This window comes from Erpetoichthys calabaricus, chromosome 6 (genome assembly GCF_900747795.2).
Source record: "Erpetoichthys calabaricus chromosome 6, fErpCal1.3, whole genome shotgun sequence".
NCBI classification, from domain to species: domain Eukaryota; kingdom Metazoa; phylum Chordata; class Cladistia; order Polypteriformes; family Polypteridae; genus Erpetoichthys; species Erpetoichthys calabaricus.
In genome coordinates, this window is record NC_041399.2 from 20,821,607 (window position 1) to 20,846,854 (window position 25,248).

Consider the following 25,248-nt stretch of genomic DNA (forward strand, 5'->3'; position numbering starts at 1 on the left):
TTAGGTTGACCCTGGCTAAAACACAACACATTTACCTCAGATCACATCAGCATTGAATTTCACTGTTACCCTTGGAAAAGCAAACATAAAAGATCTACTACAACCTACACAAAAATATACTGTATACTAATTCCTTTATACAACGTTACAAAATAAAAATGCAAGTTTTGGATGGATTTTCTACCACAGTCAAACACCAAATGATGGAATTTCTCAAGGAACAATGATTCTTGCATCTCTCGTAAGAATCTGTGTTAGAGAACACTGAAGATATTTTGGTGACTTGGGGTGGCGCGGTCCAGTGCCCAAGTACAACAAATTAGATAGGTGAATTTAAAAGAAGATAATTCTGCTTTAACTATAAAGAAGAAGGTTAGGTTAACACAGATAGCGAAAGGTGAAATCGTTGTTGTATCAAAATGCCAACATTCTAAACCAGAAAATCAATTAGATCTTTTAGTCAATCAGCCATTTTCTAACCCACTTAGTCCTAGCTAGAATAAGGTGCAAGGCAGGAACAAACCTTGGACAGGGTGCCAGTCCATCACAGGGCAAACACACACATACACCAGGGACAATTTAATATCACCCAACCACCTACCTTGCATGTCTTTGGAATGTGAAAGGTAACTGGGGCACCCTTAGGAAACCCCTGCAGACAGTGGGAGAACATGCAAACTCCATGCAGGGAGGACCTTGGATGCACACTGCTCTCCTTATTGCAAGCCAGCAGTACTACCACTGTGCCATTGTGCCACTCAATTAGACCTTTTGATGTATCTAAAATAAAAAACCAAAGCAGTGTTCGAAAGAATAAAGCACAAATTCATGAACCATAATTTTCATTTTCTTTACCAAAATAACCACACAGAATTCTTTGGAGAATCTGCAGTCTCAAATGAATAGGAAGCACACAACCCTGACCTTTATACCATTGCGTTGGTGACGTCATGCACCATGCACTTCCTTTAGCCATGAAAAATGAGACTGTATGAAAAAGGAATACCGAATAAATGTACAGTTTCTTCTTCTTCTTCTTTCGGCTGCTCCCGTTAGGGGTTGCCACAGTGGATCTTCTTCTTCCATATCTTTCTGTCCTCTGCATTTGTTGTGTTACACCCATCACCTGCATGTCCTGTCTCACCACATCCATAAACCTTCTCTTAGGCCTTACTCTTTTCCTCTTCCCTGGCAGCTCTATCCTTAGCATCCTTCTCCCAATATGCCCAGCATCTCTTCTCTGCATATGTTCAAACCAACGCAATCTCACCTCTCTGACTTTGTCTCCCAATGGTCCAACTTGAGCTGACCCTCTAATGTCCTCATTTCTAATCCTATCCATCCTTGTCATACCCAGGGCAAATCTTAGCATCTTTAACTCTGCTACCTCCTGTTTCCTTAAGAGGCATTAGCTCTATGGAAATGTGTTCTTTTGAATTGCGGCGTTTTAATTAACCTGAATTTAAATAATTATAAATAAAAAAGGTATTATCCCCACCCCTCAATACCACCACAATATGACGGTAATAAGATTACACGAGAAGCATAAAGGATAATTTACCTCTTTATTGACGGGTTCACGCAGTATTACAAATGGGAAGCTTATGACAGACATATCAAGCATGTGGGTATCTTGATCTACTCAGTCTTGCCATCTTTCATTTGCCACGCTAAAGGATTTTCACTGGACGGAAGACATAATCTTCCACCCGGCAGCTTCAAAGTGTTGGCCGTAGGTCCATCCTTTTATTCGGGTTGCTCCATGTGCAGGCTCCTTCTCTTGGATCCAAACAAGGACAGGAAAGGACTCAAACCCCACCTTCAAAAATACAGGAATAGCACAATGCCTACATACAGTTCTCATTCTCCCAACACGGGTAATGTGCTGACAGAGGACCGAAATATACTAGTCTGTTTTTAGGCTGACTATTCAATTCTCCAGTTGTCTTTTGGCTCTCTAGTCCTGTGCTTGGCTCGGCAATTCTAAATGAAGATGTGGTGCCCCTGTGTACCATACTTGGTCTGCCTGTATGAATGAGTCTATAACAGTGGGCACAGAGAACACTGACATTAAAAATAACAAAACCTCCAGTTCTGTATATATGTACCAAATATATGTACAGCGACCACAAAAAATTTAATTACCATCAATATTTTCCAACAAAACCCAGAGCAAACATTAAGAAATGTATTTCATGTACAACAAGGCTGAAGAAACAGAAGAGTACAAAGTAAGTTAGCAAGGCCACACTCTTATTGCAATATGATTTTGATATTCAGGAGCACACTTTGGGTTCACTTGGAAAAATCTCTCCACACTTGCCAGTGAGTGTATAATGTGATCAGAATCGATACTAATGAAAACTCCTTTTGTTAGTCTTTCACTCTTCAGTTATTATCACAATGAACATTTGGCATTGTTGCAACAGCATCTATTAAAAAAAAAAAAAATCAGAGGTTTTATGATGGGACTTTTCTCGCAAATTGCCAGCTCATGCTCAGCCAACTCCTAATTAATTTCTAATGTGCAGTGTTTTGCTTTTATTTCTCTTATTCCACCTTCTTCTGCCTCTTATTGAATTTCAAGACCTGGAAACACACTTTGCAGAATTACAGTGGTTTTACTCTGATCAATTTTTTGATTAAAAGTGTTTCAATATAACCAGCGCAGCACAAGTCATCAGTGTGATGGATATTAAGATTCCTTTCAAGACTTTGTTGGCTGAAAGCGAACCTTTACAGCTTTTATAACCTAGAAAAGTTAAATATTTGGCAACTTGAAACGTAAGAAAGCAGAAGTGGAGATCTGTGGTTACAAAAACCCCCTTCTTATTTTCTCTGATATATTTTGCTAGGCACATTCAATACTCCAATATTAAATCAGTAAACAAACGGACTACACAAACATTATTAAATGCAGGCTTCCCCACTTTAGGAACAACTTATGCCCGCTAAACGAGATGGGTCTGCTCCACAGGCTGCAGTGAGGTGTACTTGAGCATTCGCGTTCTGTGGTTCATACACCTTATCACAGGTGTTGCTCAAACATCTTCTCATATTATCCTGGGCATCATGGCTCCAAATATGATCTTCCGCTATTTGGAAAAAAATGAAAGCCAGCTCTTTAGAATATGAAACTAAGAGTGATAGCCTAGCCTTTACTAAACTGTAGTGAAACACCCAGAACTACAGCCATAAAATAAAGGTGGTTTATACACAACTGAACCTTTCCATTCTGGGACCACATTCTTTGGTTTTCACAATTAAAAAAATACAGCGACCACATTGGTGAACACATCTCTCTATATATATAAAATCCAAAACCTGTCTGTCTGTCTGTATGTATGTCTGTCCACTTTTCACAAGAGAACTACTTAACGGATTTAGATTGGGGTTGTTTCTATTATTTGCTTGAACATTTTGATTGATTTTGTGACTTCTCTCATCATGCTAAGCATTATAGTTCGCTTGCGTCACCGATTTATTCACGAGAGAGAGAGGCTGGAGGCCGAGGGGAGGGGGTGGGGTGGGATCTCAGGAGTAGGGTGCCGGACAGGGCCATCCTCACTCACATGCCAGCCTCTGTTCGAGTCACTCTACTTCTCGCCACGTGTTGGAGTGCACCTTGCCTCCACTTATCTAGAGATACCCGTTTGTTCAGCAGACATTATTATCTAGAGATTGTTAAGGAGTACCGTTTGACGTTTTAGAGCGAGAGATCAGAGCTATGTGTGTTTTAGAGGGTAGCCGCTCATTGGCAGAGATATCACGGCCATGTGCTCTTCTCCCCATGCGGGGGACGCTCTCCGGTCAGAGCTGAACATCATCAGATACAGTGGCAACGTTTGATGTTGGAGCGTACCGACCTTCCGCTTGGCCAGAGATACCTTGCCAACTTTTTTACATTTTTGGCAAAGAGATCACAGCTACATTCCCTCCTGATAGCAAAACCAAAATTGTTGTATCTCTTGGATACAAAAGCTAGCAATTTAAATTATTCTCAGTACAAATTATTACATTTTTTTGTTTCATTTATTTTTAAAGTTTATCCTGTTTCACTACTCCATGGGCAGAGCCGCAGGGGACAGCTACTATTGATCTAAGGATGTAAAAGCAGTTCTTGCATATGGCCAGAAGTTTCAAGTATTTTGATGATCATCTCATTTCTCTCTTGTACTTATTCTTTAATTGTGTATCCCAGACTTTGTCTTGCATGCCTATGAGCCATTGTGTCTGTCTGCTGCTCAATTGCTCTGTATTCAGGATTATGTCTTGCTTGACTATGTGCTTTAGTGTCATGTCTTCTTATTATATGTCACTTTTCACTCCTGCGATTTGCTTGCCACTCAGCAGATGTCGTCACTCTGCTTCTTCCCCCTGTCGTTATAGTGGTTAGCACTTTTTTTTAGATCACTTTGCCATAAACACACAGGCTCAGGTCATTTTTTCACCCTTTATGCATGTTAAATAAAGGCTGATGATCCATAAATACAATAAATTCCAAAGTAGGATGTTGTTTTTATAAGAACATTATTTTTACAAGGTAATGGTGATCTTGATTCTTGGCATGCATTTCTCTGTCTTTGTCATTCTTGCGTTCTGCATCCTACATTTGACAAGGGGGCTCTGCCCCCTGCTCACTTCGCTCACCTACCCCCGGCGTTTTGAACCCGTGCCCGCTGGGCAGCCACGTGTGAGGATGACGCACGTTTAATACGGCGCGTTCGCTTGTGTCACTCTGTGGCCCCCCACTGTTAATACGGAGCTCCGTCCGTACTATTATGCGGTGCATTGTGGACTACTGCGGACCCCGTAGTGTTTCCCGTTTCAGTTTGTATCTCGGTCAGTCGAGCTTTTGTTTTTGAAGCTTTTGAATTCCGGTCTTCATTATCTGTAACCTGCTGTCCATGTGTTTGGCCTCCTCGTTTAACCTGTTTATGACATTTTACTTTGCTTTCTACTCTGTCTTTCATTTCTGATCTCGCTTTATTCTGCTTTTGTTTCAATGACACCTGGTCCGTGGTGAATATATTTTCCCTTTTTCGATATTATGCGGTGCATTGTGGAGCTCTGCGGACTCTGTAGTGTTTCCCGTTTCACTTCGTATCTCGTTTAGTCGAGCTCTTTCTTTTTGGAGCAGTGCCTGCCTGGTCTGCGGCATTTCAGACGCATGTTGTAGGCGCCTGCGTTCATTAATTATATCCCGGCAGGCGCGTGTTTGTATCTCGGTCACTCGAGCTGTGTTGTGTTGAATCCGTGCCTGCTTTGCCTACGCAGTTTGAGACGCGCGTTGTAGGCGTCCACTCTCATTAGATCTGTCCACGCAGGCTCGGTGTCGAAGTTGTGTTAGTTGTTGAGCTGTTTGGTTTTGGAGCCGAGACAGTTTTGCTTCCGCGGTTTCAGACGCGTGTCCGTACCATCTCGGGTTTTTTAATCCCTTTATAAAGTTTTACTTTGTTTCCTACTCTGTGTTTTATTTCTGATCTCGCTTTATCCTGCTTGCGGCATGTCAGACGGTTCGTAGTCTTTCTCGTTTTACTCTGGGCAGGGGGGCTTTGTTCTGTAACCTGCTCTCCATGTGTTTGTACCTGTTCAGGGGGGCTTTGTTCTGTTACCTGCTCTCCATGTGTTTGTCCCTGTTCTTTAACCTCTTTATGACGTTTTACTTTTCCTACTCTGACGGTTCGTAGTCTCTCCCGTTTCACTCTGGGGGAGGGGGGGTGCTTTGTGTGGCACTTGCGCACTATGTCTTTTGTGTCCACGGGCAGGTCCCTGAGTCTATATCCGGTTTACAATTCTCATTTAGTAATATGGATTCTCAGCAGATGTTGCTTCTCTCTTTTTTTCTTTATTCCTATTTCAGGTGTTCTTTCTCACATAATGCAATTTGCTTGACGCTTAGCAGAGGCCAGTGTCTTTGTCTGTGGTTCCCCTATTTATGAATTCTCTAAACCCCCATTTCATTGAGTTTCATTTTCTTTGTCTTCATCCTCTCTTCACTAAGTAGGTCCTTTCCATTAACAATGATTTAGGGGTTATTTTCTGTATTATTGTTTCATTTTAGACAATTTAGTCTTGGGCGTTGCAGTTCCCGGGCATGAATTTTTGTTAAAGGCATTGTTCCTTTTATTGAGAATTGGTCTTTGCATTTCTTTGGACTCATTCCCCTTTATGTATGGACTTTGATAGTAATTTTGAAAAGCAGGTTTGTGTGTTGATGTTTAAAATTTTTATATAGTGGCACACAAAAGTATTCAATCACCTTGAAAGTCATCATAATTTCCTGCATGACAAAAGATTTGTCCACATATTTATCCATTCAACATTTTTAATGTGAACTCTTATGCTGTAACAATGCATTTCCAATGCCAAAATAAACCATTTTCTGTAGATATTTAGAAGAAAAACTCCAAAGTTAGTGTTTGCATAAGTATTTAGGCTTCTGTGATTTGAACCTTTACACAAATGACAAATGAATCATAAACAACACAAAGGGAACAGTTATTTGACCGTCATAATTAAACATTAGATACTACTTGTGACTCCTTCATACCTCTTTGGATATAAAAAGCCCCCTTTGAAAGGGCAACATAGTCTTTGATGAACAATCACTCTAAAAATGAAGAAAATGGAGCCTTCTGCTGATGTGAGAAAAAAAGTCATTGAAATGCACAAGGCAGGAAATGGCTACAAAAAAATATCAAAGAGTTTGGATATCCTGTTAAGCACTGTTGCAACCACCATCAGAAAGTGGAAGGTTCATCACAGCACCGAGACTCTTACTAGAGCAGGCCATCCCTCAAAACTAAACATCAGAGCAGGATGTCGACTGGTGGGAGAGTCCACTAAATATCCAGCTGTCACTCTCAGAAGTCCTCAATGCTCTTTGGCTGAAACTGAAGTGAAGGTGCAGGGTCCACAATTTCAAGAGTTCTCCATTAAACAGGCCTCTGCGGGAGGGCAGCAAGAAAGAAACCATTCCTTAAGAAGGTCCACATAAAAGCAACACCATTATTTTGAGCTACTTTGCTTTTAGTTCCTAGGCCCATGACAAGGGGAAAGCACAATTTGTGATGTCAATAATGTAATTAGATTAGGTTAGGGTTTGTATAGCCTGGTCCAGTTCTAACTATGCAATTATTGCATTGCATTGCATTAAACGTTAGTTAGATCTGGACCACCCTGTAGAGATGCTGCCCCCTAGTGGACAAATAGTGCACTGGTACACTGATTATGTAAACAGAACCCTGTCTACTATCCCTGACTCAACAGTTAGTTTATTAATCCCCAGGGGGAAATTCAAAATTCACTTTGCTATAGAGTGTCACACACGTGCGCATGGTGGACATTTTACAGGTTGAAAGAGTGTTATTCATCAGCCAGACCAGGGTTTGACGCTCTCACCTGATCCTCTCTCCTCTTGTTCTTCAGCAGTTCAGCCATAGACCCTGCCTCCTGATGACATCACTACCGGTCCACCCTCTGCTGACGTCACTTCCGGAAAACTTTGATGATGTCATTTCTGGTACCCAGAAACTATTTAACTGCCACATCAGTTCCTGTTTCAGCCACATTGACTCCACTCTTTCTTTTTTCCACCATATTTAAGACCAGTATACATCCTGTTAGTCAGTTCTGTTGTGAACTCCGCTTATGTTAACCGTGTTTCTTTTACTTTTGCTGATTTTTCAGTATACAGGGTGGCCATCCCCAAACCTTTTTCTGTCTGCTGATTATTTTTTACCACAAGAAATATTATGATTGGTATTATTTTTTAAAGTTTTTTAGCCTATTTGCTGTTCTTTTTGAGTACTTATTTGTTTCTGAACCTTTTTCAACAGCCTCTCCCATCTGTTGGATGTTGCAACGCCTGACATCCTGGATGAGATGAGTTTGAAGGTCATCCTTATTTGAGTTTGCAGGTACTCAAATACAAAGAAAAAAACACAAATTTCATACATGCATTAGTGTTGCTATTCAGATTTCCTGGTTCTTGACTTTGGCTTTCATTTTCCTCTTTCGATTCTTGCTTCATGACTGGTTTTGATTTTCTCCTTGGGGGTATTTTTCGTATGTCGCTTAAATCATCCGAGATCAGGTGCCTCATCTTGGATGAGTTAATACCGGTGAAACTCATCCCGGATAAGTCAGTTTTTCAAACGCAGCCGTGTGTTAGATTAGTCTAGCAGGATCTAATCATCCGAGATGAATGTGCGCGCCCACACTGATTGAAAAGAGTCTAGAAAACATGATCAGCAAGTCTTTGATAGGCTGTAACAAAATGACGAAAGAATGGGCGCATTTTTTTTTTCACACGCGCGGCGCAAGACCTTTTATTCGTAAGACATGAAGAATTTCAAGATTTAATATGCACAAGGGATAACACTGCAAAAGCAGCCCAGTCCAGAAAAGACGCCTGGCAAAAAGTGGCCGACAAAATAAACGCTAAGTAGTGTGCATTGTACTTACTGAATGCAGCGTTTCATTTCCAATGTGTCAGATTAATTATTATTTAATATGTCATAATTCCAGATCAAACGTGAGCACAAGGAGAACATGGGAACAGGTTAAAGTGAAGTACAAGAATATACTTCAAACTGGTAAATATTGGTACTGTATATAACCATTTAAAGAATTGTTGACATAAATAATCATATATAATATAAAAAACATTAATTTTAAAGCTAATAAGAAGGCAGACAAGCAAAAAACAGGTGGAGGTCCATGCGGTCCAGACCTAACCCCTGCAGAACGGTTGGCTCTCCAGCAAAATGCCCATCGCCCTGTTTCTGAGGGCATTCCATGGGGAAGCTTCTCCTCAGAACCAGTGGCAGGATGCAGTGGTCACTTCATTTCAGGTAAAGGATGGTCATTGCATATATTTGTCCTCCATGTGTGCCATAGGTATGTTCCATATAGCCCTCTTTTTTGTTGGGTCAGTTGCAGGGAATGTCATATTCCTTTAACCTTGTGTCTGACCAACGAGATATTGACGAAGGTCAAATACTTGATGAAGACACTGTGTCTGATTATTCATAAGGAGTAGAGGTACATTTTCCAAATCAGACTCCACTCTGATCAGACCCATGTACTCCAATCACATTTGGAAATCCTGGGTAATGAGAATGTTAGGCTGATTGTGAGATTCTTCATGGAACTGTGGGTGTTTTTACCTGTGTATTACCTATCTGCATTGGCATGAAACGCCTCTTTTATTGTCTGCACACGCAGACGTCCAGGAAACACTATGAAAACCCGAAGGAAATATTTCAGAGGCAAACAGACTTTACGAATTGCCTGGAAAACTGCACTTTTAGTTAGATTTTCTGCATCGCCTACAGTATATAAAAAAAGTGCCGCTTGTAAAAAACCTCAAAGCAATGCATGCTGTCTGTGTGGTTGTGAGAGCCCGACTTCGCCGAGTTTTACTTCGAATATAAGGTGCTAATAAATCTTTGAGGTACAATATTCCCCCTCGGCTAAAGTGGTATCTTTCAAAAAGAATTTCCTCCAGGAGCAATAAAGGATCTTGCCGATCGCGCAAAACTCTCTCAATATGAAATTCTCTTCGTATAATTTGCGCACCGATATCAATTGGTCGCTCATTCATGAACGGCGAAGCCATGACTGGATGACTTCCATGCACGGACACTGATTATGTGTGTAAACTAATCCTTGTTTACGTAGAACAGCAGGTTTGAGGATTAGGATGTGTTGCTATGACAACACTTCCAGCAAGAGTTTCGAAAAACCGACAGATCCAGGATCAGACTAAATCATCAACAATTACATCCGGATAAACGACTAATCCACGTATGAAAAATACCCCCCTTGTCTTTAACTTCCTCTCCTCGTCCTACCTTTAACCCTGGTAGACCCTTTTGAGAGGCTTAACAAAAATGTCAGCATCTTCCATTGTCCAGGTTTCTGGATTTGAGTCGATTTGAGAGTTTTCTTTGATTATTTACCAGCAAATTCTACTGCTTTATTTTTGTAATTTGATTTTGGTTTAGCTGTGGTCATTTTGACTTCCTGGTACTTGACTCTAGCCTACCTTTAAATTTAGTTTCAGTGTTTTTCCACCTCCTTGCTGGACATTACCAGTATATTTTAGTTTCTGGTATTAACTGCTGATTTGTTTTTATTATTTATAAGGCTCTCATTCTTTCTGTTCATTTCTTAATTTCAATTGCTCCTGATATATTTTGGCAGGTCTGGCAGGTAAGTAATCAAGTTTAATACATTTAATATAAACATTAAATCATTACAGTTATGTATTTTGACAGGTTTCACACTCTTTTTCTTTTTTCTGTGCCTTCCAATCATAACAATTTGTAACAACTTTTCTCATTTTTGCCTCTCTGCCTATTTTTTGACTCTCCCAATACTGAAAGGATATTAAAGAGAATATGTTGTTACTTTATCTGCTGTCATAAAGATAATAGTCCATGTGGCTCATCCAAACTCATCCTCATATGGGCCACTAGCTGCACTTATTTTAAAAACTAAAAAGCATGAACGTTTTCGTAATAATGGTTTATGCTGCTCAAAATATCAATTGCTTTAAAAGGTTTGCTGGGTTCAAGGACACTACCAAAATGCCACAGGGACTAATGGATACCCACACAAAATTGACAGAGAAAGCATCTGGGCATGCCATTTTTGGGAAGATAGGGCCAGTTGTGGGTAGATTTTTAGATTTTACTTAAGTTTGAAAATAAACTCATTTCTTTCTTGCAGGTGCGCAGATGTCATATTCATTAGAAAGTGTTTATATTTTTGTTCTACGCAAAATTTGTATTCCATGATTAGTCTATTTCATCCACGGATACATTTAACTGCTCTTATTTTTTCAGAAGTTCACTGGAGGGAGAGAGAGCAGCACAGCTTGAGCCAATGCAGCTGCGGCAATATGAGGTTCTGTAATATATCAATTCTGAACCAGCCATTGGAAATTTTTTAAATGTCTAATTAGAAGATTTAAGTGTCAAACTCACCAATGCAGTGCCACCTCAGAGTATATAAGAAGATTACATTAATGTGCAAGAATCAATGTGCAATCCATTAATGTATAGTGATGTTAGCGGTTCAGTTCACAAGGGAAAGGTGGGCATCAAGGGTCATCTTTAACAAGGTCAGGATCAGAAGGGAAAAATACAATGGATAATTCTGTGGACAATTATTTTTAATGTCTAAAGCAGGAAATCAGCAGCAGAGACCAGGAACGCAGTATTCCATGCAGCACAGGCCCAGCTGTATATGTAGGGAAAAACCTCTAAGACACTCGCAACACATATACAAAATCATCACGATGATGTCAGAAGGAATGACCCAAGGTCTCTGATATATACACATACAAGTTCAACCGGACACACGTTCAACTGGGACACGGTGCAAATAAGATTCAAAGCTAATACTAAAAGTGCCAGAGAATCATGGCTTTCAAATGAAAATGCCATCAACAGACACTTAGACATGAACTCAGCATATGCAGGCTTAAAAAGAAGAACATCTGCATATTAACTAAGACTTTATAACCAACAACCTCCAAACCCCACCTTATTACCTCCCCTACACCCACCTAACCCCCCTTCCTCCTTTACTATATATTGCCTTTGATTCCCGTATGTCTAATCATTTTCCTCTGATGATGACACCTGGTAGGTTGTCGAATGCTTAGAAATAAAAAACTATTGTAAGATACATGGCTCATCTTCTCCCTTTGTGGATTTCCAGCTACAAATATGCAAACTGTATCACAGACCTTCACTTCTATTCATATATATGTATATATAATCAAGGGGTGGGTAAAAGTAGTTGTTTGGAAAAAGACAAGGACCACAAGCTTTTAACGGATGAACTAAATATATTTTTTTTTTTACAAGATTTGGAACCAATGATTTCAGTACCCATAATAAACGAGTAAGGGAGGTACTGCCAGAAGTATTACAGGGATGGAGCTCAGTATAATGAAAGGGAAGAAATCTTTGTGGCAAGTAAAGACCAACAGGGCAGTGGAGCCAGATGACACATCAGGTCAGCTCCAGAAGTCCTGTGTCAGGGAGTCCTGGGCTGTGCTGTTGTACTTGAGCTATGGAGCAGTCAATCACTATTCCACTTCCCAAGGTTTCCAGGCTAAGCAGTCTGAATAACTTCAGGCCAGTGGCACTCACTTCCATTTCATGCTTTGAACATTTGGTGAAAAATATTTCAGTCACAGAAACGAAGTCGTTTCAAAATTGACCACTTGTACAAACTGAAGTGCAGATGATGCTCTGGTGGTTATCCCACATCAGATCTACACTTTTCTCGATAAGCCTGATTCCTATGTCAGAGCACTGTTCCTGGATTTTTCTTCAGCATTCAATACCAGCCAACCTCGTGACTGATTGAGGTGTTGAACAGTATGGATATTCACCAATTTATGTGTTCAGGACTTACTTCTAAATCACTCACAGACACTCAAAGTACTTGATATCTCTTCAAAAGCCATTCTCTCAAATATGTGGACTCCTCAATGTTGTGTTCAGCCTCTGTTCCTGTTTATATTGTACAATACAATACAATACAATTTATTTTTTGTATAGCCCAAAATCACACAAGAAGTGCAGCAATGAGCTTTAACAGGCCCTGCCTCTTGACAGCCCCCCAGCCTTGACTCTCCAAGAAGACAAGAAAAAACTCCCAAAAAAACCCTTGTAGGGAAAAAATGGAAGAAACCTTGTACACATCCTATTGTACACACGTGACCTGAGACAGGAGAATGACCACTTTTCCTGTTCCATTATGAAGTAGGGCGGAGTGGTGGCTCTGTGGTGGCGGAGTGGTGGCTCTGAGGCTAAGGATCTGCGCTGGTATCCCGAAGGTTGCCGGTTCGAATCCCCGTCACTACCAAAAGAGATCCTACTCTGCTGGGCCCTTGAGCAAGGCCCTTAACCTTCAATTACTCCAGGAGCGCTGTACAATGGCTGACCCTGCGCTCTGACCCTATGGGGTATGCGAAAACTAACAAATTCCTAATACAAGAAATTGTATAAGGCAAAATAAAGAACAAAAAAAAAAAAAAAAAGTATGCCGATGATGCCATGCTGATAGGATGCATAGTGTGGAGCATAAAGCAATGGTTTCAATCAAATGGACTATTTAGCATATCAGTACAAAAAGATCCATCTTACTCTGAATGTCATAAAGACCAAAGATATGATATTTGACTATAAGAAGCATAAATCTTCAAGTTCGGCCATCTTTGTTCTGGGGGAGGAGATAGAACTAGTGGCTGAATATAAATAGTTAGGAACTACCCGAGATAATAATCTTAATTACGAGTTGGTCTTGTTTGTTGTGAGAGATGGATGTCTAGGACGGAGTTCTGCTGGCAGTGGTGTTGTTTTGCCTTTTTATTATCATTCCGAGGTATCCTGTATTTAATCAACCTGAGAGGATTTAATTACAAGTATATTAAAAGCATGTGCAGGAGACCATGGGTTCAGAAAAAGAAGATAAGTGTAGAATCTAAACCGGTCTCAAATTCATGAAACGGCCTGCCAGAGACTGACTTGGAAGAGATGGGCAAAGGAATGGATTAGCCAGGAACTCACACTGCAGCATCAGCTCCAGCCGAGAGTGAATGAGGGAGCCAAACTGCGAGTGAGGTGGGCAGTGAGAATTCACCAATCTCATGTGGGTTATTGGGACTGAGCATCGCCTCTATCCCCACTGTCAACTACTACCAATAACTTCAGTGATTCAACAGCATCAACTCCAAGTGGATTCGCAACTCTGCCTTTGGAGCGTGGAGAAGATGGAAATGAACTGTCTGAGCTGAAGGTAATGATTACCACACTCTCTATAAATAACATGAAGAGTAATATAAAGAAGGATATAAAGAATGTTATACACAACAGAAAGGACAAGCTGCTTCAGGATATAAAACTTTGCTGTAAGCTTTATAAACATTCTAACAAGAGCTGATTAAAAAATACAGGAAAATATGAGTATAATCAAGAGTAAGATTAGAGTATTGGTGCTCATCTTAAAGAAGGTAAGCAAATGTTTACAACTTGTATTGAAGAAGTTGACTTCTGCCGTCGACAAAAAAGCAACTGCAGTAGATTCTGAATGCAAAGTGCTCAGTGATAAACTAGGTGCAAAGGTAGATAAATATACAGTAGAACAACATCAGATTTGAAGATCTCCCTGAAAACCATGAAAGTCCAAGCACAGTGAAATTCATACCTGAAGTATTTTCTAAAATAATTAGAGAGGACTTCAAATAGTACCATGAGATCTCAGCAGCTTACCGCATACATGCATTGAATGCCTCAAAGCTGAAAAACCTGATTGTCCATTTCCACAAACTACGAGTTAAAGAAAATTTGATGTTGATTCTCAGACAGAAAAAAATTATATTTGAAAATAACCACATTCATATTTTCACAGATTTCTCTCCTTCAACAGCTGCAAAACAAGCTGCATTCTACAGCTTTAAACAGCGCTTATGCAAAGCCAAAATCAGATACAGCCTCTTGTTTACTGTTAAATTGAATGTGATTTTTGATGTCCAATTCTACATGTTTAATTCTCCTAAAGAAGAAGAAAAAAAGAGCTAAAAAGACTGATCCCAACGTTATTTAAAACATGAACATGAGTCATATCATGTCTGGGTAATGCAAAAAGATTCTGCTTGCAACATGGTCTATTTGTAATGCAATATTGTATAGTTTGGTAGTCACTAAGTAGCTAGTAATTTACAATGTTATTACACCTTTGTTTCTCTAAGGGGACAGTTTAACATCATACCCTAGGTTTATTGCATCTGGACTGTACTATCATAAGAGATCTCAATTTTAATCCTTACTAAACTACTTTGTTTGTTTTGTTCTGGACATCTCCTGTCTCTTGCTATGTCAGAGGACTGGGACTTTGCGAACTGTGGTCTAGCCTCACATTGGGGGGGGCAAAAGTTACTTCATATTTATCCTTTTTTACATGATAATATGCTCTGTAGCCACAAAACCTGGCAACAATATGAAATCAAGGTTAAAGCTGTTGTATGAAACAACGTACTACCTTTACATAAGTTTACAAAATGTCCTCTAAAATGCAGAAGCAGTGTCTCTCTGACCAAACAGTGAACTTTGTGAGCTGGAATGTCAAAGGTCTCAATCACAGTCTAAAGAGAAAAAAAAGTATTTTCAGTATTTAAATGTTGAGATATTATTTTTTACAGGAGAATCACTTAAAAACTTTGGACCAGCTTCAGTTGCGGGGATATTGGATTGGCCAAATCTGTCACTTCTGCTATACCAAGAAAACTAGAGGTATGGGAAACTTAACACACAAAACATTTGCAGTATCAGACGTAATATCTGAACCTGAGGGACGATAGGTCCTGGTGATGGGTAATTTAATCTAAAGTAATTTTGATAAATGCCTATGCACCTAATGTTGATGATGCAGATTTCATTCAAAATATGTTTGCATCTATTCCTCATGTGAAAACTCATAAAATTATAATGTGTTTTAAATCCAGATAGAACTTTAACTACAGTGGCAATAACATCTAACACTGCAAAATAATAATCTTAATTAGACTATAAATACAAATGATAAATTAATGACATTAATACATCTTTTATATTGTTTATCTATATCTTAAAGTGTCATTCAAGTCAAGCGGCTTTATTGTCATACCATCTATTATCGTATTGCAGCATATAGAGGCTCGAAATAATGTTCCCTAGGATTGCAGTGCAATATACCGTATATGCTCACATATAAGTTTGGTCTTGAAACCCGAAAAAATCGATCATAAAATCAGACCCCGACTTGTATGCCTGGTCAAAAAGACGACACAATTAATTTTTTTTTATATCTTCTTGCCTCCTTCAGTCTCGTACCAGTTTCTCAGATGCATCAAATTTTGTTGCAGCAGTGCAGTTGCCAATTTCTTTTGCTACTTCAATGACTTTTAATTTAAAACCAGTTTCATATTTTCTTCTGATCGAACACTCCATCGTAGATAAGGGATGTTCTTACGATAAAGGTGTATGAGGGTGTGAGACACAAAAATCACAAAAAAGTGCAAACGTTGCTTCGGAATAGTTTGGGTATTACTGTATGGTCATGTGGGCACAATGCACACTCACACGCCAATACAGCGCATTGCCGCATCCACATAGAAATAAAAGGCAGTGTGCTCTGTGGTTACTCTCTCATAATCCCTTGTACCAATAGTGTAAGTTTTCCGCATTCGACTTATACGACCGAAATTATGAAATACCAGAAATTATACTGTAAAATCAAGTACCGACTTAACCACGGGAGAACTTATCCATGAGTATATATGGTATTCATAATACAAGACAAGTACAAGGTAGGAAAAGCACTATTCTAATCTATAAATAAATAATAAGTAGGTTAATAGATATTAAATACTTGATATTAATAGTAGTAAATAATTAACAGCAACAACTAATAATAAAAAACAATAGTAGTAACAAATGTACTGTACATACATAAGCAACTAGGAGCAGATCAGAGGGCAGAAGGGCAGCATAAAGTAAAGTCAAAATTTATTTATATCACACCTATCACAGACAAATGTAAAAATAAAAAAATAAATAAATAAAACATAGAATAAAATGAAATATCAAAGCAGCATACAATCAAGGACCATATAGAAGACACCCACAGATTGCAGCTCTACCCAAATGCCTGGACATCCTCTGCCCTTTCCCAATTACAGACAGTGGGAATCATCATGTCCTTATGGCTATGGATTATTTTACAAAGTGGCCCAACCTGTCCGCGATTCCGGATCAGACCACAACCACCTGCATTAAGAGGTTCACTGAGGAGATGTTGTGCTGTCTGCCCAGTGACCATGGTTGAAACTTCGAGTCCAAACTAATGAAACAGGTATGACTAGCACTACTCCCCTGCACCCTCAGAGTGACAGGCTTGTCAAAAGATTTAATCGAATGCTGGTCACACAGCTCTTCATTTTAAAAGCAGAGCATCAGAGAGACTGGTACAAATATTATCCTGCTGTGCTTGTAGGCTTATCGTTCTGCTGTCTAGAAGTTCATAGGGTTCTCACCTGCCATGCTGATGTTCAGGGGGGTGCTGCAAACTACTGTAACACTGGCCTTTGGGACGCCCCCTGAATCCGATATTAACACCACTCCAGGGCACCAGTATGTGCAGGACTTGCGGGTTAGCCTGGAGAACGGCAACTTCCTAGCTTGGAACCATCAGATGGATGCTAACAATTGACAGAGAAAGGGCATGTGATAGTCAATGCCAAAGAGGCCCACTACTACCTGGTGCGTGGCATGGCTGTACAAGCAAACTGTCCAACAGCAGGCATGGCTCCGTGTACTATCTTGGCCCGGTTGCCTGAGGTAGTGTACTAGGAACCCATTCTAAATCCCACCTCGAGCGCTGGCCACTCGCTTCTCTTCAGTGCTTACTTTCCCAACAGCCTGCCTCCTGTATACATCAGTACTGGTACCGTTCCAATCTTTCCAACTTTAATTCCATTGTCTCTAGGTCTATCAAACTTTCTGAGGCTCCTTTTTAGGGATGCAGGTACGCTAGTGTTGATTACAAACCTTAGAACGCTAATGAGGCAATCAACTGAACCACACACGTCTGCACGTGAATGCATCACCAGTCAATCACTTCATCAACACTCCAGAACTGCTCCACCACTCTACCACGCACACCTACACTTGAGCGCTCCTTTATTTATACTGCGTATCGTCGCAGACCCAAATGTGTCTCACCACAAGTCATGTTTGCTCTTTCTTATTTAGTAACCTCCACTTTTTCTTTAGGATTGTTCTTTGTCTTACCCCAGAAACAATTGGTTATGAGTATCTCAATCAGCATCATATACTTTTAGATACAGTTATTTAGCTCTAAGCATCATTATGACACAAAAACTCCTTCTCCACTCCAAGGTCACTCAGTCCTAAGAAGAGGCTTGCTCTGCTTTACTCTCTGAAATGTATTTTTTAGTAAGATATTTTTATTCTTAACAAGCACAAAATATCATGTCCCAAAATTTAAATATGAGGAAGCATAATACAAAACACTTGGAGGGACTGTAATTGAAATAGAAGAGATAAAGCTTTTTAATCATGCCTATTTTTATTTTTCAGCAAATACTGCAGTGAGCTTTACTATGAATAATAAGTTGCCAAGAAGCATAATAGTCTAGTAGGTCTGACGGCAGGCATGTAAACCTACAGAGACTGTACCAGTGAATCATTAGACAAGGAATTCTAATTGGCTGTATGCTAGGCTAGCCATTTTGCTGACAGTGCATTGCTACAAGTAATGTTTTCTCATATAATCTCGTATCAGAAGACAAATGTTGCTGAGGCAGCAAGGACAGCTATCAGAACATGAAGATGTTTTAAAAAAGGCTGATTAGTCAACAAATATCCATTTATGGAAGTTTTAAAAATGCTAACTTGTAAGCCACTGCCATTTTAAATAGAGCTTCACATTGTGAAATTAATTATTTCAGACTTTGTGGCTCACTTGTATGTGAAAACACGCATTTATTTTTCAGTCCATGTGTGTGGTGATGTATGAAAATAAATATATACAAACAGAAAATTTTTTGTAAACATTTTTTATTGCAATTATCCACCTAATATTTGCCATAACTAATGACCATAATTGTAACTTTCAGATGATAAATATTTACTTACAGTGCCTTCAGAATGTATTCAGATATTCCTTCACATTTTCACACTTTGCTACAGTGCCTTCCATAGTGTTTGAGACAAGGACACATTTTTCCTGGATTGCCCCCTCTGCTCCACAGTTTAAAATTACAAATCAAACAATTGCAGACAACTGCAGACCTCCATTTAAGTGGTTTTGCAAACATTTGGGTCACACACATTTTCTACATGGTCTCCGCATTTCAGGGCACCAAAATGTTTAGAACACAGCAATGGCAGGTTTATTAAAGCCGTCATATTTAGGACTTATCGCCTGCATGTAATGACTGCGTCAAGTCAGCAATTCATAGATATCAGCAGGTGCTGAGGATCTTCTCTGGTGATGCTCTGCCAAGCCTCTGACGCGGCCATCTTCAGCTTCTGCCTGCTTGTTTCGGGGGGCTTGTCCCCTTAAGTTTTCTCTTCAGCATATGGAAGGTCTGCTCAATTGGATTATAAATTGGGTGACTGGTCATTCAAGAATTTTCTATTTTTTAGCTCTGAAGAACTCCTGTGTTGCCTAAGCAGTATGTTTGGGATTATTATCTTGTTGTAGAATGAAGTGTCATCCATTGAGTTTGGAGGCATTTACGGAACGTTGTGCAGATCAGATGTTTCTATATAACACAGAATTTGTTATGCCACTGCCAACATCAGTTCCATCATCAATGAAGAGAAGTGTGCCAGAACCTATTGCAGCCATACATGCCCAAGCCATAAAACCACCAGCACCATTTCTAACAGATGAGATTGTATGCTTTGAACCTTGGGCAGTTCCTTTTGTGTCTACACACTTTGCTCTTATCCTCACTCTGATCAGGTTCATCTTTGTCTCATCTGTCCACAAGACCTTTTTCCAGAATTCTGCAAGCCCTTTTAAGTTCTTTTTCACAAACTGTAATCTGGCCAAGCTGTTTTTGTGTTGTTCATCTTGCAGTGTGACCTCTGTGTTTCTGTTCATGAAGTTTTCTGCTGATAGTTGTCTCTGACACACACATATTGGTCCCCCTGAAGACTGTTTCTGATCTGTCAGACAGGCATTTGGAGCTTTTTCTCTACCATAGTGAGGATTCTTCTGTCATCAGCCGTGGAGCTCTTCCTTGGCCTACCAGTCTCTTTGTGATTAATGAGCTCACCATTGTGTTCTTTTCTTCTTAATGATACGGTTGACAGTTGTTTTAGGTCATCCTAAGGTTTTACTGATGTCTCTAATGTTTTTGTTCTTGTTGTTCAGCCTCATACTGGTTTCTTTGACTTTCATTGTCTCAAATCTTGTCCTCATATTGAACAATGGCAGCTACATGAATTGTGAATTTCTTCTTGGGATTAATAAAGTATCTATCTATCTATCTATCTATCTATCTATCTATCTATCTATCTATCTATCTATCTATCTATCTATCTATCTATCTATCTATCTATCTACAGACTCCAAAGGGTTGAAACAAGCCGAGGGATCTTATGAAACCACAAAACCCACCTGAGGAATCACAAACACCTGTGACACCAATTGTCTCAAACATTATGGTGTCCTGAAATGGGGAGGTCATGTAGAAAAAGTATTGTCATTTCTAAATGTTGGCATCAGAATGGTATGCAAATCCCCCTAAATGAAAGTCTGCAATGTAGGCTTTAATCACGTCTGAATTGTTTGATTTGTAATTTGAAACTGTCGAGCACAGGGGTAAATCAAGGAAAATGTGTCTTTGTCCCAAACATTATGGAGGGCACAGTGAGAACCCATGTCACTGGAGTTGTGACACGGCACAGGTAGCTATTGTGCCCAAATACAAGTAGACTGAAGATCAGACCTCTCCTTTGTAGGCCAAATGTTCCAGTTGCTCCTTACAACTAGTCTACACACATTCTCCAGTAGAATTTGTCAATTAAAAAAATTGCATATTACATTCTAAAATAAATTTTATTTAATGGAAACAACAGTTGTTTGGTCAGACAGGATACACTTCAAGTAGTAATTTATATGGAATGTCTAGCGATTTGGCACCAGTTCTCACTTTGCTTTTCCTGGGTATTAGCTGATTTGGCCAGAGCTGATTGTGTTCCAGTTGGGGCGCCTTAATTTACTTAGATGCTAATTAAAGGTAATTATCTTGTTTAGCAAGTTTAAACTGAAAAGGGTGAGATAAGCTCCAGAGTTTTTTGCTCAGTTATAAATGTGCTGATTACTGTCATCTAGCTCCGACTTTATTTCCTTCTGACAAATGCATTCTCCATCTGTGGGCCTTTTAACAGCTACCATTTTCTCCTGGAACCGTTTGTCAAAACAGAAAGTCCCTCTCCAGCATGATGCACCGGTGGCAAATGTAATTTTATTATATGATGACATTCAACTACCCACAGCTCCTCAGTTGTGAAATCTCCCACTTCTAGCAGCATTTGTTTTATTTTTATCACCTAAGAAGAGAGTTAATGGAAAACTTGATGTACTATTTTAAAATCTAATGGCTCAAAATGTGTATCATCAAACACACTGTAATCACTGGGAGGTACTCTTGAGCCATCTTTAAACCCAAAATGCCAAAGTGTCCAAAATATACATATTTAAAAGGTTTATTTACAAAACATAAAGAGTGGGGTATGGACAATTTGGACATATGAGCTATTCAAACAATAAAACAATCAAAACCTAGAATCAGGCTGAGCTTTCCTACATCGAGTTTTATGCTCAGTATGCATGGCAGGAGGCTTTGCAACTTGCATATTAACATTAAAAACATTTATTTATATGGCATATTTTCATACAAATGATGTAGCTGAAAGTGCTTTACAGATGAAGAAAGAAAAAAGAAAAATATAAAAATAAGATTAGGCAATACTAAGTAACAAAGAATAAAGTAAGGTCCAATGGCCAAAAAACTCCAGGGGCTGGTGAAAAAAAAACAAAATCTGCAAGGGTTCCGAGGACACGAGACCACCCAGCCCCCACTGGACATTCTACCTAACATCAATGATCTCAATTAGCCCTCATGGTTTTCAGGCTTCACGTGAAAGAATTAGATGACGATGGGCATGTGAACATCTGGCCTTCAATCCATCAGTGTAGGGACTGCATGGAGCCTTCATTCTTGATATACACTCACTGTGCAGATTATTATGAACATTATTAGGATTATTAGGAACATCTGTACACCATGCAAGTCAATCAGGTGGCAGTAGCGCAATGCATAAAATCAGGCAGATACAGGTCAGGAGCTTCAGTAAATGTTCACACCAAATACCAGAATAGATAAAAATTATGATCTTGATGTTTTGGACAGTGATTGTTAGTGCCAGACAGGCTGGTTTGAGTATTTCTGTAAGTGCTGATCTCTAGTGTTTACTCAGAATGGTCTGGAAAATGAAAAACATCCAGTGAGCAGCAATTCTGAAATTTCTTTGTTGATGACAAGGGTCAGAGGAGAATGGCCTGAATAGTTTGAGTGGACATTAAAGCTACAGTAACTTGGATTATCCCTTTGTACAACTGTGCTGAGCAGAACATCTCAGAATGTGCAACACATCGAACCTTACAGCAGATTAGCTACAGCAGGAGAAGACCATGTTGGGTTCTACTTCTGTCAGACAAGAACACAAAGCTGAAGCTGAAATGGGCACAGGCTCATCAAAACTGGACAGTTGAAGACTGGAAATACATCGCCTGGTCTGATGAATCTTGATTTCTGCTAATGATAGGGTAAGAATTTGGCAACAACAGCATGAATCCATGCACACAACCCTTACCTTTTATGTCACCCATCCAGGTTTGTGGTGGTGGTGCTGTTACAGTGTTAGGAATGTTTCCTCGGCCCACTTGGGGTCTGTTAATGTCAATCAATCATAGCTTGAATGCTATGGCCTACTTGAATATTGTTTTTGACCCTTCATGGCCATAATTTACCCAACTTCTCACGGCTACTTCCAGCATGATGACGCGCCACATCACAAAGCAAAAATCTATATATATATAATAAGACGCTAGGGGACGCTGTTGCCCCTTTCAACCCAACAGACAGACACACTGCACACAGGGTAAAATCAGCAAGAACATATTTAATTGGTTTTCTTCTTTTAGTAGTGCCCTGAAGCAAATCCGCCACCATACATAGGCAAAGCAATAATAACAATAATAAATGCACACAAATCTCTCCTCCACTCCTCCCAGCAAGCTCTGTCCTGCTACTTCCCAACTCCGGCAGTCCTTTATATAGTCCTTGTCCCTTCGGTGCTTCTCCACTCCCATTCACGTGACTTGCCAGCACTTCCATGTTAGATGGTGAGCTTGCTTTCCTCTTCAGCCAGGAACTACTTCCGTCCCCGTAACTCGATAGTACTTCTGGGCAATTGAAAAGATACGAGTCCCCAGGTCCCCTGGCAGCGTCTTCTGGCGGCACCCACGGTATCCAGCAGGGCTGAGAAGCCGAATTCCAAATCCTATGGTGCCCTGTGGGAAACCGGGGCACCGCTATGCTGCAGGGAACTTGCCATCTAGCATCTTGGGGGAGGTGTCCCACAGTAGCTGCCTTCCACCATCCTTCTCTTCTTTGGGCCTCTTGGCCGGGTTGAGCAGCCAGCCGTCTGCCACTATATACAGTCGACCCTTGATATACGACTGGCCTGACATGCGAACAACTTGATTTACGACCAAAATTTTTTTTTTGATTTACGACCAACATCTTGTGTTATGACCCGAATGCGGCCACATGTATGCACTTGTGCGATTGTAAACAAACAGCCGAGAGCGTTTGTAAGTGTCAGTAGGAGCCCAGATACATGTGTTTGTGGACTTAATTTCGGTCAGTGCAGTGATTTATATAATTAATTTGATAATTGCTAAGGAAGGAAGAGAAGGTAACGAAGGTAAAGAAAGCGATCACAATCGAAATGAAGAAGGAAATTGTGTGGAAATATGAGAGTGGTGTTTGTGTGACCGATCTCACTAATATGTACAGCATGTCGAAATCCACCATCTCGACAATTTTACAAAGAAAAGATTTGTATAAGGAGGCTCCTTCTAAACAATAACCACCTTCCATTTCATTCTCCTCCTCCTCCCTTCCTGCAGCCCAAAGATGTCAATTAAATGGTGAGTACAGTATGAAATTGTTGTTTCTGGTAGGCTAGACACTTTTTATAACTTTTTGGTTAGTACATTAGAAAAATTATTGGTGTTTTGGTAAATTATGCACATTATACAACCCTTTTTTATTATGAAAAGGTTAAGCAAGTGTTGCAGTGCGAGGGTCGGAATGCATTATGGGTATTTCCATTATTTCTTATGGGAAAAATAGTCTTGACTTACAACCAACTTGAGTTACAACCAGCCCTCGCAAACGAATTGAGTTCGTAAGTCAAGGGTCCACTGTATATATCCATCCATCCATCCATTTTCCAACCCGCTGAATCCTAACACAGGGTCACGGGGGTCTGCTGGAGCCAATCCCATCCAACACAGGGCACAAGGCAGGAACCAATCCTGGACAGGGTGCCAACCCACCACAGATACTGTATATATATATATATATATATATATATATATATATATATATATATATATATATATATATATATGTTGTTTACTGTTTTTTGTGGTTTTCCTTTTCCCTTTTTAAACATTTTCTGGCCTTGAAAACAATTTCGTCCCACTGTATTTTAAGTATGGCTTGAATGCAAATCTCATTCCAAATATTGGAATTGAGAGTTATGTTGTTTCCACTTTTTAATTCAACAAAAATATCATTGTTGATATTCATTAAGAGGCCTTTTAATTAAAAAGTAAAGGAAACATGAAAATTGTGCAGTAACCACAATGGATAGAAGCTGGAGTAATACAACCCATTCAGAATGGCTTATTGATAGTTCAAATATGCACAGTGCAGCATTCTGCCATTTGTCTAGTTGAAGCCAAGGTCAAATGAACATGGACACTGTATTACGGGGTTGCACAATTGTTGAGCAGTGCGCCATAGTAAGATTTCTTGGATGAAGGAAGTAAAACCTTCTGAAATTCACCGAAGGGTGTTGACTTGTGCAGATCAGTAAGCTATTTCAGTACCCATCTTGCACAAACTATGGTACCTCAAGTCATCATACACTTTGGCATGTGCAGATCCAAGTTGATATCCAAATGTATAGCAACAGCAAACAATGTAATCTGATGCTCTTCTCTAATGATGACATTTGCTATGTCGATGTGGGCTTGTGGGCACAATGTTGATGATCATCCAGATTAAGCTTCATTGGTCATACTTGTTCTTCCTGCTTTAAACCTTTCTACCCATTCATAACCTTTTCTTTCAGTCATGCTGGTTTCACTTCTGTACTGAGCCAACAAATTGCATTTGAGATGACTTGAAATTTACTTGAGATACACTACTGGTCAAAACTTTTAGAACACTTCAGTTTTTCAAGTTTTTCTTCAAATGTAATCAGTTGAAATGCAATGAATGACCTAAAATGGTGAAAAGATAATCAGTAGAACTAGTAGAAGTCTAAATTTAAAGTTTAGGTT